An 11,397-nucleotide genomic window follows, 5' to 3' on the forward strand; every position below is an offset into this window, starting at 1 on the left:
ATTCTTCATACATTTCAAGCTCTATTTATGTTGTTAAAAGAGCTTAACAAAATGGGTGTTCTGGTGGGTTACCACTGCTTTTCCTTAGTGCAGGGCATCAAGTGCTGAATCAGAGGCACCATGCAGAAATTCCAATGGTCAACATTTCAAATGAGACAAAAAGTCTACATCTTAAAGAATTATTAGTATCAAGAATACTATTCTATTAGTGTTTGGGTTTTACATAGCATCAATTTAAAACAGTCATTCTTTTTAATTTACCGGGGGGGGATCACACAGAATCACATAAAATCAAGTTTAGTAGGAAGTAATGATTGATCCCAAACCTTGCATTATGCAGAGGAAAATTGTGTCATCAAATAACAGCTGCCAGCTGTGATTTTTGAGCCAGAACAACAGCTTTTCTCAGCAGTGTGCTGGGAGACATCTCCAGAGTGTGTGGGATGGTTTACAGTGCTCCAGGGGAATGGGCTGTGTCACTCCTGTGAGGAGCAGAGCACAGTCAGGGAAGGCAGAAGCAGAAAGGTGGGGACAAAAATAAGCTCCTCTGCCCTGACTTGCCTCAATGTAACCCAGAGAATGTAAATCATCTGCATTGCAGCCATTTTTAGCATTTTTGTCTTCCTCCCACTGCTAGGTGGAGCAGCAAGTGTGTCTTAGGTCTGACAGGAGTAAGAGCAGGGGCAGCCATACAGGCCAGTCACTAACAAAAGTGCTTCCAAAAGTCCCCATGAAATATTATCTCTCACAGGCAGCTGTTCTGTACCTCATGGTGTGTGTTAGGCACTGCCTTCCTGCCAGCCTGCTGGACTGCAGAGCACATTCACCCCAGCTTGCTTCTCTTTATTGGATTGGGAATTCCAAAGCGTGGCTCTCGTTGCTCCATGGGCAGCTTCCCTCCCCATGGACTCAGCTCTGCTCTCACAGCCCTCACACACCCCATCAGCACCCAGGCCATCACTCATCTCAGTCCATCAGTGCTCGAGTGCCTGGCAATGCACTCTGGTCCACTACATGCAAGTAAAACAAAGGTTTGTCTTATGCACATGTATGTGCCAAACAGGGAGTAGATCACTTCTGCAGATGGCAAAGTTAAATTAGTTAAATTTGTCATCATTTTGTTTGGAAATTTCTTTTGTCTGCCTACATGGAAATCTTCTGTTTGGTTATGTTGTGTCTTTCAGGGATGTAAAGACAAATAAATAAATCAATAAATAAATAATCAACAAACAAATAAATAAATAAATAAAGAGGTCCTGGATGTCCCTGCTCACTGAGATCAAGTCTCTTGCACCCCACCACAGCCCCAGCCTGACTGAAAGCTGGTACACAAGCACAAAACCTGCTGAAAGTAGAAGCCCAGCAAGATCCAAGAGGCATCAACAGTTGCAAGGGTTGTTAATCTGCTGGGGTTTTAACAAAAGAATGGAAAAGAAACAAATCTTCTGTGTGAGCAAGATGAATATACAAATAAGTTCCATGAGGAATAATTCAAAGGAAGTTTGCAATAATTTACTGCTGTTTGGATTAGTCAGCATAAATAAAAATATTTTTATTCACAGTCTTAAATCCAGGCTAGGACTAAGGGCCAGTTCCACAAGGCTTAATCTGCCATATAACTGGAGTTTAGAGTAAGGCTTCAAAAAATTTTAGGGAATGTGTTATTGCTCACCCTTCAGTACTGTAAACCCTCCTGTAAGTAGCCTCTTCTATTACTGACATAAATGCGGATTGTTTCCCCTCAGAGAACTGAAAATAGAAAGCAATAATTCTTTGGTGAGTCAAGCTGAAATTTTCTGAATTATTAAAGAGTAATTTAGCCAAGGTCCAAGACCCCCTATGAGTGTAGCAGAAGCTCACAGGTAGTGTGGAGGGAAGGTGTAGGACCGAAGATCTGTGACCTCCAATTTTTATCTGTATGGTGGAAAAGTTACATTTACTGGTAATGGGAAAAAATGAGTGTCCTGGAAAACATGGACAGCAACAGCTACTCTTGTCTGATCTGTTCACCACCTTGGGGGCCAAGAGGAGTCCTTATTTCTGCCAGAGCCATGAAGAACATGGGGAGACACATACCAGTCTCACCCCACAAGTCAAAGCATTAACCAAAAGATGACTGTAATGAACGTCAGGAAGATCAAATTAGGGTCAAGATAACTTGGTGTGCTGCTTGCTTGCTGCTTACTTAGAAGTAATTTCCTCTTTATGTGAGTTATTTGCTCAAATGAGGTTTGTAAGAGCCCTTATCTGACTCAGGCTCTAGGCACTGATGTTTGCCTTACTGGGTCAAATCAAGCAGTGCCTGAAAGTAGTGGGAACTTTCCTTGGGATTTCAAATGGGGACAGAGCCTGAGCTAACATACACTGTAGTACTATTCACTATTTCCTTCAACTCCCTGCAAATGAAAAAATCCCACTCATTAACAAAAAGTAAAATCAACTAAAATTTTAACAGTTGCAACAGCTATTTTCTTCATTAAATTATCTTTTTTTTTCTCCTGAAGAGAAGCCTGCCCTTCAGCTAATTTTTTCTATTCTTTTATGCTAAAAGTCACTGTATTTCCCCATTAAGGTTGAGGACAAACATAGCATTAGCTCCTAAGAAAAATACGTCAATAATTTGATCATTTCATATATTAAACACATTGATTCAGAAAAAGTTTCTGCTGAGTTTTCAAGCCCTTTTAGGCTTGCACTTTCCTACCAGTTCACCCTTTCCTGACTGAATTTTGAGCCACTTGCAGAAAGGCAGAAAGAATTCTATATTTGCCATGATACATGAAATAGAAATATATTTTAATTTTTAAATTAATCTCATGTTGTCCAACTTTTCCAGTGTCCTCAAAGTTTCTTAGATTAATTTGTTTATAAATGTCTTTCCCTTTTTTGCTTTTCTTTCTCCATTTCATTGCTTTTTGGGTTCTCCATTAGCCTTCAGGTAGTGTCTTATCTAATTTTGTGGGACTATGAAATAAGTATCATATGAACTTTTGATTTCACGTTGTTCTATTTCTCCATTTTTGCAACCCATATTTTCCTATTTCATGTTGTAAAAGTGCCTTGTTTTTACAGTAGTCATGAAAGATGGACTCCTTCCCTGTGAGAGACTGTTAATGCTGGACTGCTGACAGCCCAGCAGCAGAAAGGAAATGTACAAAGTGTAACCTAAATAAGAATTCTCCTTTTCTGGCAGCACTTTGCACTTCTGCCAATGCAAAGGCAGCAGCACCAGCCCAGCTCACCTGGTCCACCCAGCCTGCTGTGCCTGGTTTGGTGCAATCCAATGCATACCTAAACATGTTTACAGGTTTAGCTCCTCACTATCTGTTTCTTTACCCAGAGATATAAATAGTGGCCATCTATTAGAACCTAAATCCCTAAAGTATTCCTATAGATCAGACACTGCAGAAATCTGCCTTTATGTTTGGGTTTCTTGGGATTTTTTTTTCACTCAGTGATTAGACATCACTTCAGGAAAGCACCAAATTTTTTTAGCATCAGAATTTAATTCCTTATTCACCCTGTGCTCCTCAATAAACATATTCATTTGGAGAGCTAGTTTTATCCAGCTAATACCCAACTGCTGCTGAGTTAATCAAACAGAAGCAGCAAGGAGGCAAAAACAGAGAACAGACCTGCCACTTACACACTTTACAGCCAGTGATGGGCAGGCACCCAACCTTGCTAAAAAATTATTCTTATCCAGAATGTGTTTCTGTCCCTCTGTCTGTAAAAAAATTTTTTTTTAAAATTACAAAAAAACCCAACCAACCAAAAAAAAAAAGCACAAACAAAAATAAAAACATAAATTAAAAGGAAATTAAAAGGACTGAAACAACTTTAGAAATGAGACTTTAAAGCAGCTTGAAAGCAACCAGAAAACAAGCCTATCCATCCATGGATACAGAGATGCAAGAGACATTTTCATAAGATTCTGCTTTGTCTCTCCCCACTTTCCAGTCATTTCTACACAACTCCCAAGTGATTTTGTTAGAAGTAAAACAAGGGAAAATGAATTTTCCATTGAAATGGAATTTTTAGGGAAGTGATTACTCACTGACCCAAAAAATATCACAGAAGGACTTTTCTGTCCATGACATTCAGTCTGACCATGAGGATGTTTCTGTAAGACTTGAGAATTCCTGAAGCTCTGCTGAGACTTGCAGGTATTCAAGCAGCCCTATTCAAACTCAAGACAGAGTTTGGCCCTCTTATTGTTCATCATCCTCAATTTATAGCACTCTTTAGAGGAGAAATTAAAAGGACAACATTTCTTTCAACAATTGCTACAGTCAGATACAGCTTAAAGAGTTAACTTCAAATTATGTTATTGTCATGATGCTGTTCAAAGTGCCTTCTTCACAAGAATCCTATTTGTAACTGTCTTCCAAATAAGCCTGGAATAAGATTTCCAAACGTTGCGGTTTCCCCTGAAGCACAGACCAACTTTCAGTCATCTCTAGGTAAAGCTAATTCACAGTCTAGTGCAAAATCCATCTGGTCTAATTAGGTGACAGAGTTTGACTCTCCCTGTTTCTCACTCTTTTCTATTCAGTTCTGTGCAAGATGGAATAGAAAACTTCATTCTAGATGTTGGAGACCAGCAAACTGAAGAGCTGTTAAAGAAATCAAGCAGGCCTCTTAAAAAAATTGATTTTCCTTCCATCAGACAAAACCCTGTGCAATGGAAACCCATTAAATAAATACATGAGGAAGCTGGTCTGTAGTGCATCCAGCACAATGGCTAAAAGAACACTGTTAAATTTACCTATGCAACCCAAAATATAATCCATATACCAGGATAGACTGCTCAAACAAGTATCTCTCACTCAAGGGAACTGCTGAAGTATTTTGGTGCAATGTGAATGCATATTAAACAGATTTATACTTCAGATGGAATAACCCTTTAGAGGTTCACCATGCTTATGGCTTCAAAATCAGGACGTAAGACTACTGACTACTAACAGGCATTTTATTGATGCCTTTTCCAGTGCAGAAGAAAAACTGTGTAGTGCACTGGTATTGACTTTCACAGCTCCTGACTATTCTTTGCAAGTGTTTCTTGTTGTTTTGAGGGGATTTCTGACTTCATTGCGTTCCTTATGCAAAAACAGTAAAGCTGTCACCAAAGAGACCTTGGGTACCAAAAAGGTTATTAGAAAAAGAGGTTATTCAAAGGTTATTAAAAAAAATTAATTTTTCCACTTGCTTTCTGAGTGAAATTGTTTCAGATAAAAACATATTTCTAGTGTCAATGGGACCTCTGGAACATATTTATTTTGAAGAATTTTATACAATTTTTAAATTACAAGTTCTCTAAGCATCAGTCAGTAATCAATATCTTTGTGATTATTCCATCCTCTACAAATTATGTGTATATCTTTTCTGAAGAAAGTTCTTGGAAATAGAGATTACCTGAACAGAAGCTATCTCAGACTTTCAGGAGGACAGAATTCAGATCCTTTTCTGGAAACCCCCCACTGCAGACATTCACAAAGCAGACTACTCAAATAATATGTCAAGTCAGCTGACCTCTACTGTCAAACAGGAATGAAAAAGAAAAGCAGTATCTTAATTAGGAAGCCTCCAAATCATATATAAATTCATAAATCAGTGGCAATCACTCAAAAGCTGATAGGGAACCAGACACTTAATCAGTGAATTAAAGTAACGTACTTCATTCAACTGCCACTCTTAAACAATTTCTGTCATCTATTTTAACACATTGTTCAGGTACGAAGCATATTTCATGATATAGTTTGGAAATCCCAGGGGTATGGATAACTGCAGCATCCTTAGAAATTGCAGATGGTTTTCATATTCACATTAATCATTCTTTCTCCTAACCTTAGCACAATGAAAAAGTTCGGCAATCTTCAAAATGTCCATCTCTCACACAAAAATCTTCATATTCTGAAAAAATTACAAACCTGGTTTGGAGCCAAATTATTTTTCATGAAGAAATTTCCTGGAAAAAAGAAATAAGGAATTACAGTAATTTCATGACTATAAGGCACACCCTTTTGACTAAAATTTTGGTCCGAGCCCGGAAGTGTGCCTTATAATCCAGTGCGCCTTATGTATGGACAAAGTTGGGAAATTTGCCAACCTGGAAGTGCGAGCCGCGAGAGCCATGGGGAGAGCTGGTGGTGCCTCGGAGCCGCCAAGCGGCTCGGGCTCCTGGCACCGCCACGCGGCAGAGGTGCCCGGCACTGCGGGGCGGCTCGGGCTCCCAGCATCAGAGCACGGCACGGGCTCCCAGCACTGTGGGACGGCACGGGCTCCCAGCACCGCCCCGCGGCAGAGGCGCCCGGCACTGACAGCAGCCCTGAGCGGGGCCGAGCCCGCCCGGCACCGAGCCGAGCCAGTAAACCCCTTGATCATGTGATTCCATTACTAATTCGTTACTTTGTTGCATGCAGATCCTCGCTGCCAAAAAAAAAGTGCGCGTTATAGTCTGGTGCGCCTTATATATGGACAAAGTTCGGAAATTTGCCGAATCCCGGGGGTACACCTTATAATCCAGTGTGCCTTATAGTCGTGAAATTGCTGTAATTAATTTTAATTCATTAATTACATTTTTCTGTTTCCTGGTTGATAAAAGTTTTCCACAGTAAATGGCAAAATTGTTCATATGGGAAGTCAGAGAATTTTTTCTTTGAAAAAGTTCGATTTTGAAAATAGTTCTCTTTCAGAAAGAAAATAATTCTCTTTCAGACAGTCACTTCCACAGAAAATCTCTGCTCAGCCCATTAAGCACAAGAAGTTATCCAGATTCTCCAAAAAGTTGACATATATCACACGAAAAGGCAACACGAAGTATTTTGTCTATATCATTGTAACAAAAAAATGTGTTACTATCTTTTTGTAGTGTCTAGCAGTACCTTCTTGTCTTAGAGGGGAAATGCAAAAGGATTCCTGGGAAAGCAGCTTCAGGAACTACTGATACCATGAGGCAACGTTTCCTAGATCTACTGACATAAAACGCTGCAGAAGGGTGAAACTTCCAATTTCAGCAAAGTCAGGACTTTTTCCCTTACAAAATGCTGACATTTCAGCAAAAATACATATGATTTTGTAGTGTGTTTGCATTTCACTTGAAAAATATAATGGGTAAGATGAGTGTTTCCAGACAAGTTCTCTTAAGGAGTGAAAATGGTTGGCAGAAGTTCAGTTTTAAGACTGTTGCTTGTCGCTTTGGGACACACATCTACCACTACAGAAGCAGACATTCTCCAGATCTGGTCTGAGGGAGCAGTAAAAGCTCATCACAGTGAAAACAATCTGACTCTGCTCCAAAAGAGCGAAAACAGAGATTCACCAAGCTATATACCACCTGGAATGGCTTTGCAGGTCAAACTTCAAATGTATCCTATGAGTGAAGAGTTTATTTTCTTTTTGCTTCCAAGAAGCTCCTTCTTAAAACAAATCAGTTTGTGGGATTTATGGCACCTATACCCACTGACAGAGTCTACACAAACTACTTGTGTGTTGCCAGGCCATTAGATATGCAGCTAGGTGAAGGTGCAAAGAAGACATCACCTGTGTAATAGATTTCTTCACCTGGTGACAGCATTTCATTTTTTTCCCCATCTGGAGACAGAATGAATACACCAAGGATCCTAGGAAACAACTCTGTGAGATAAGATATAAGGGAGCTTTTGCCCAGCTTAAGCCAATACAAGGTCCAGTGAGATTTTCCAGCTGGAATTTGCTTTTTCTGCCTCTTACATGTGCACTCCCAGCCAACGTGTGAATTTGTCATCAGGCTCTAACAAATTGCTGTTTGTTTTGTAGGCTGCCTATGTCATCCCCAGCAGGAGCAAGCAGAGTGCAGAGCAGGAGGTCTCACAGCTGGCACAGCAGCCCCCACTGACAGACACGAGCCAGCTGCTGGGATTTAGCTGCTGTGTCCCTGCTCCCCACACAGGCTGATCCTGCAGCACAAACTCACAGCCAGCTCTCTTCCCACTGTTTTGCCATGCCTGTGCTCTGTGACCCCAGCTTCAGGAGAGCTTCCCTTTTCATAGCCACAATTGCTCAGTTCTAGCAGAGAGCCAGGCCACAGACCCAGAAGTAACCCAAGACTGCCAAAACCCTCCCAGGTAAAATCACCCTGCATGCGACAGAACTGTGTCCTGTCCCCACATACTCTTAATCAATGCCAATTATTCATTCCTTTATAAGGCAGTATTAAGAGATTCTGTTACACATGTTGCAAGGACGTTGTCATTCTTTCAATTTCTCCATAGAGCAGCAAATGATGATAGATGAGTAACCTAATAAGGAGACTTTTATGTTGTTTCAAGAATATCACTGGAAGGGCTTTCCCATTTCAGAACAGAGCTGCTGGGGACTTTTTTATTTCAAAAAATACATATATACTTGTCACTTATACATTTCAAGAACATAACCACAAAAATGAGTCCTTTTTGCCCTCTCATATTTAACATTCATCTGGCAGTAGTTAGAAGTCCTCTCCTCTCCTCTCCTCTCCTCTCCTCTCCTCTCCTCTCCTCTCCTCTCCTCTCCTCTCCTCTCCTCTCCTCTCCTCTCCTCTCCTCTCCTCTCCTCTCCTCTCCTCTCCTCTCCTCACATATTTATGTAACAAGCCTACCCATTTTTGAGCTTAAGAAAAACTTCATCAAGGAGGAGTGGAGCTAAAAGAACTCCTAAATAGGCTATTCCTCCTTCCTTTTTTAAACCTCTCTCATTCTATTTCACTTTGATGAGCTGTGATGATGTCCCTGACCAATCTGTCACAGCTTGACCTCAATGCCTCGTATGGTCTAAGCATCTCTCTGAAAAAAAAAAATATATAAATATAAATATAAATATAAATATAAATATATATATATATATATATATATATATATATATATGAAGGTTTTTTTCCTAACATCACTGTGAAAAAAAATTTAATTCCACTTCCTGGTGCTTCCTATAAGCTGAAATTAGAGGATGACCCCACAAGCACAAATATAACAAATATGCCTTTACCAACTCTATCAATGAAAAAGTAGAGAAAGAAATAATTTTCTGCTGTAAAATTTTAAAAAAAGTCCCACACATTGTCTGTGATGTTAACCTTTACCAAACAGTTATGAAGCAGATTGTTGCAGTGACTTCTGCTGTGATCACAAAAGAAAAAATCTAGATCTGTAAAATGAAATTGAGGTCCTGCATACATCCCTGAGAAGAGCCCTCTCTCTCAAGGTGTCTTTTTACCTTCTTTCCTCAGCCCTCAGGACAGAGGAAGCCTCACCTCAGGTTTGTGTTGCCAGGCAATGAAGCTGTACTGTAAAGATGGGAATTCTGAATCTCAGCTCTCTAACTTTCTGCAAAATGCATCTGTAGGCAAAGTCAAAAATGTATTTTGAGAAAATTCTTCATGGCAATCTTTGTCCTGAAAGATTTTCAGGCAGACACAAGAAGAGGTGCAGAAATCTTACCTGGGCATACAAAATTACATTCAATGAAGTACAAGGAATATAAGCACCTTTCTTCTGGCTGTACTCAGGCCTCTGTGTCTCCCTTGAGTTGCTTCTGGAAACCTGAGCAGCAACTGGACCCAGCTGGGTAAATGCCCTGTATAGGGAATTGCAGATCAGAGGGTGACAAAACATGATGGATATCCTGTCCAATTCTCAGTGAATCCAGAGTGTAGAGATCCCACTCTAGAGCAAGGGAGAAGGAAGGCATCAGGCTGCCAGACAAATATTTCATATTTCTCTTGAGAAGAGACTAACTCCTGAAACTCAAAGAAGATGCAAACAAGTTCTGTCACTTGCCTTTAAAGTGGTTGTTTTTCTCTCTTAATCTTCATGTTTTGGGTTTTTTTTAATAATTGCACACAGTCAGAACTCATCTTGGGACATGATCAGTTCCAAATTCTGTGGGATAAGAAGGAGGAGAGAAGCAGAATTTAGGTCACTGGGCACTGTTGACTAAGCCTTCCCACTGAAAACCAGAGGGACTTCGCCTAGACAGAGGACTGATGGTGAAGGGGAATAAGAGGCACATCTGAATCTGTACTGTGTGGGTTAATAGTAGGATTACCCTCAGATGAGAGTTTGCCTATTGACCAGCTGCTCTGGCAGCCAGCAGCGTGAGCCCCTTTGAATGCAGGGGAGACAAGAGGGCTGCAAATTAACTTCCTTTAAAGCCAGGGCAGCCTTTTGCCTTGGTCAAGCGAAAGGCAGCATGGGTCTGGATGGTCATGCTCTGCCCATTAGATTTTTTTTCCATCTTGCATTTTACAGATGCTCCAAATGAAGGAGAAAGATTCCTGCCTTGAGGCTCCTTCCTGAGTTATACAAAATGAATCATGACTTTATGCAAGAAAACAAAGTTATCTCTTGACAGGAAAAAAGAAACAGGGGATGTCAGAGATTCAAAAAAATGCAATGTATGGACTTCATGACTCTTGAAATAAAATAAAATAAAAATCCAGACACCACATTGTGTCAGGTCATTTAAAATCAGTGCCATTTTTGTTCTCAGCTGCGTACTCTGCCCTGAATTCAGAGCTGTCATAGATCTTTGTTCTTAAATCTCTGTGAAGCATTGCAAAGATGGAGCTGTTCTACTTCTCCACCCTCACTGCCTTCAGGTTTATTCTCCTTCCCCCTCTATTACTTCTCTTTGTATTTTATTTTTTTTAAATCCATTCCTCTTTGCTCTCCCTTTCAGCTGCCCACTCCTCCCCAGTTACGTTCAACCCTGTCCACTGGTCTCTGTTCTCCTCAGCTCTTCATATTTACATCACTTATCTTTCCCCTTTCCTGTCTCATGCTTCATGCATTTCACCTGTGCCTTCATGGTCCACAACAGCAGTTTTACCTGCTGCATTTGAGCTCTAGCTAACCCTGAATCAGTGTTCACACTGAGAGCAGCACAATGCTACATCTCACAGAAACCAGGACCTCTGCTATACATGCAGATTTGAGCTGTCCAGGCACACTTTTCTTCTAGTGTACTGTACATGGAAAATAAGCTGTAATCTTGATCTGTTCATTGAATTCCAATGATCTGAATTCATTCACACTGGCTACTACAGGAACCAGACTGGACTCTAAGTGAAAGACTGGACCCTAAGAAAGTGAAATTGCTGGTTAGGTGTTTTGAAGGGAAAGTTTTGCTTTTCCAAAAAATGGTCATTTATCAGAATCTTTCTGCAGCAACACTGAATATTTAAAATACTGGAAAGGAGGGATTTTTGACATGAAAAAGAGAAAAATCTTCATAGATAGTCTGTTAAAACAATTGTTCTTTCATTTCCCTCATGCAGACTCAGCTCTTGTCTGACTGCTCTAAATGGGTCATTTGCATCCTCATACCATATCTGGAGAAGCTTAAACCCATTCAGACAAGATTTTTGTTGTTGGTTTGCTGTCC

Source organism: Catharus ustulatus, chromosome 1, assembly GCF_009819885.2.
Source record: "Catharus ustulatus isolate bCatUst1 chromosome 1, bCatUst1.pri.v2, whole genome shotgun sequence".
In the NCBI taxonomy this organism is placed as follows: Eukaryota; Metazoa; Chordata; class Aves; order Passeriformes; family Turdidae; genus Catharus; species Catharus ustulatus.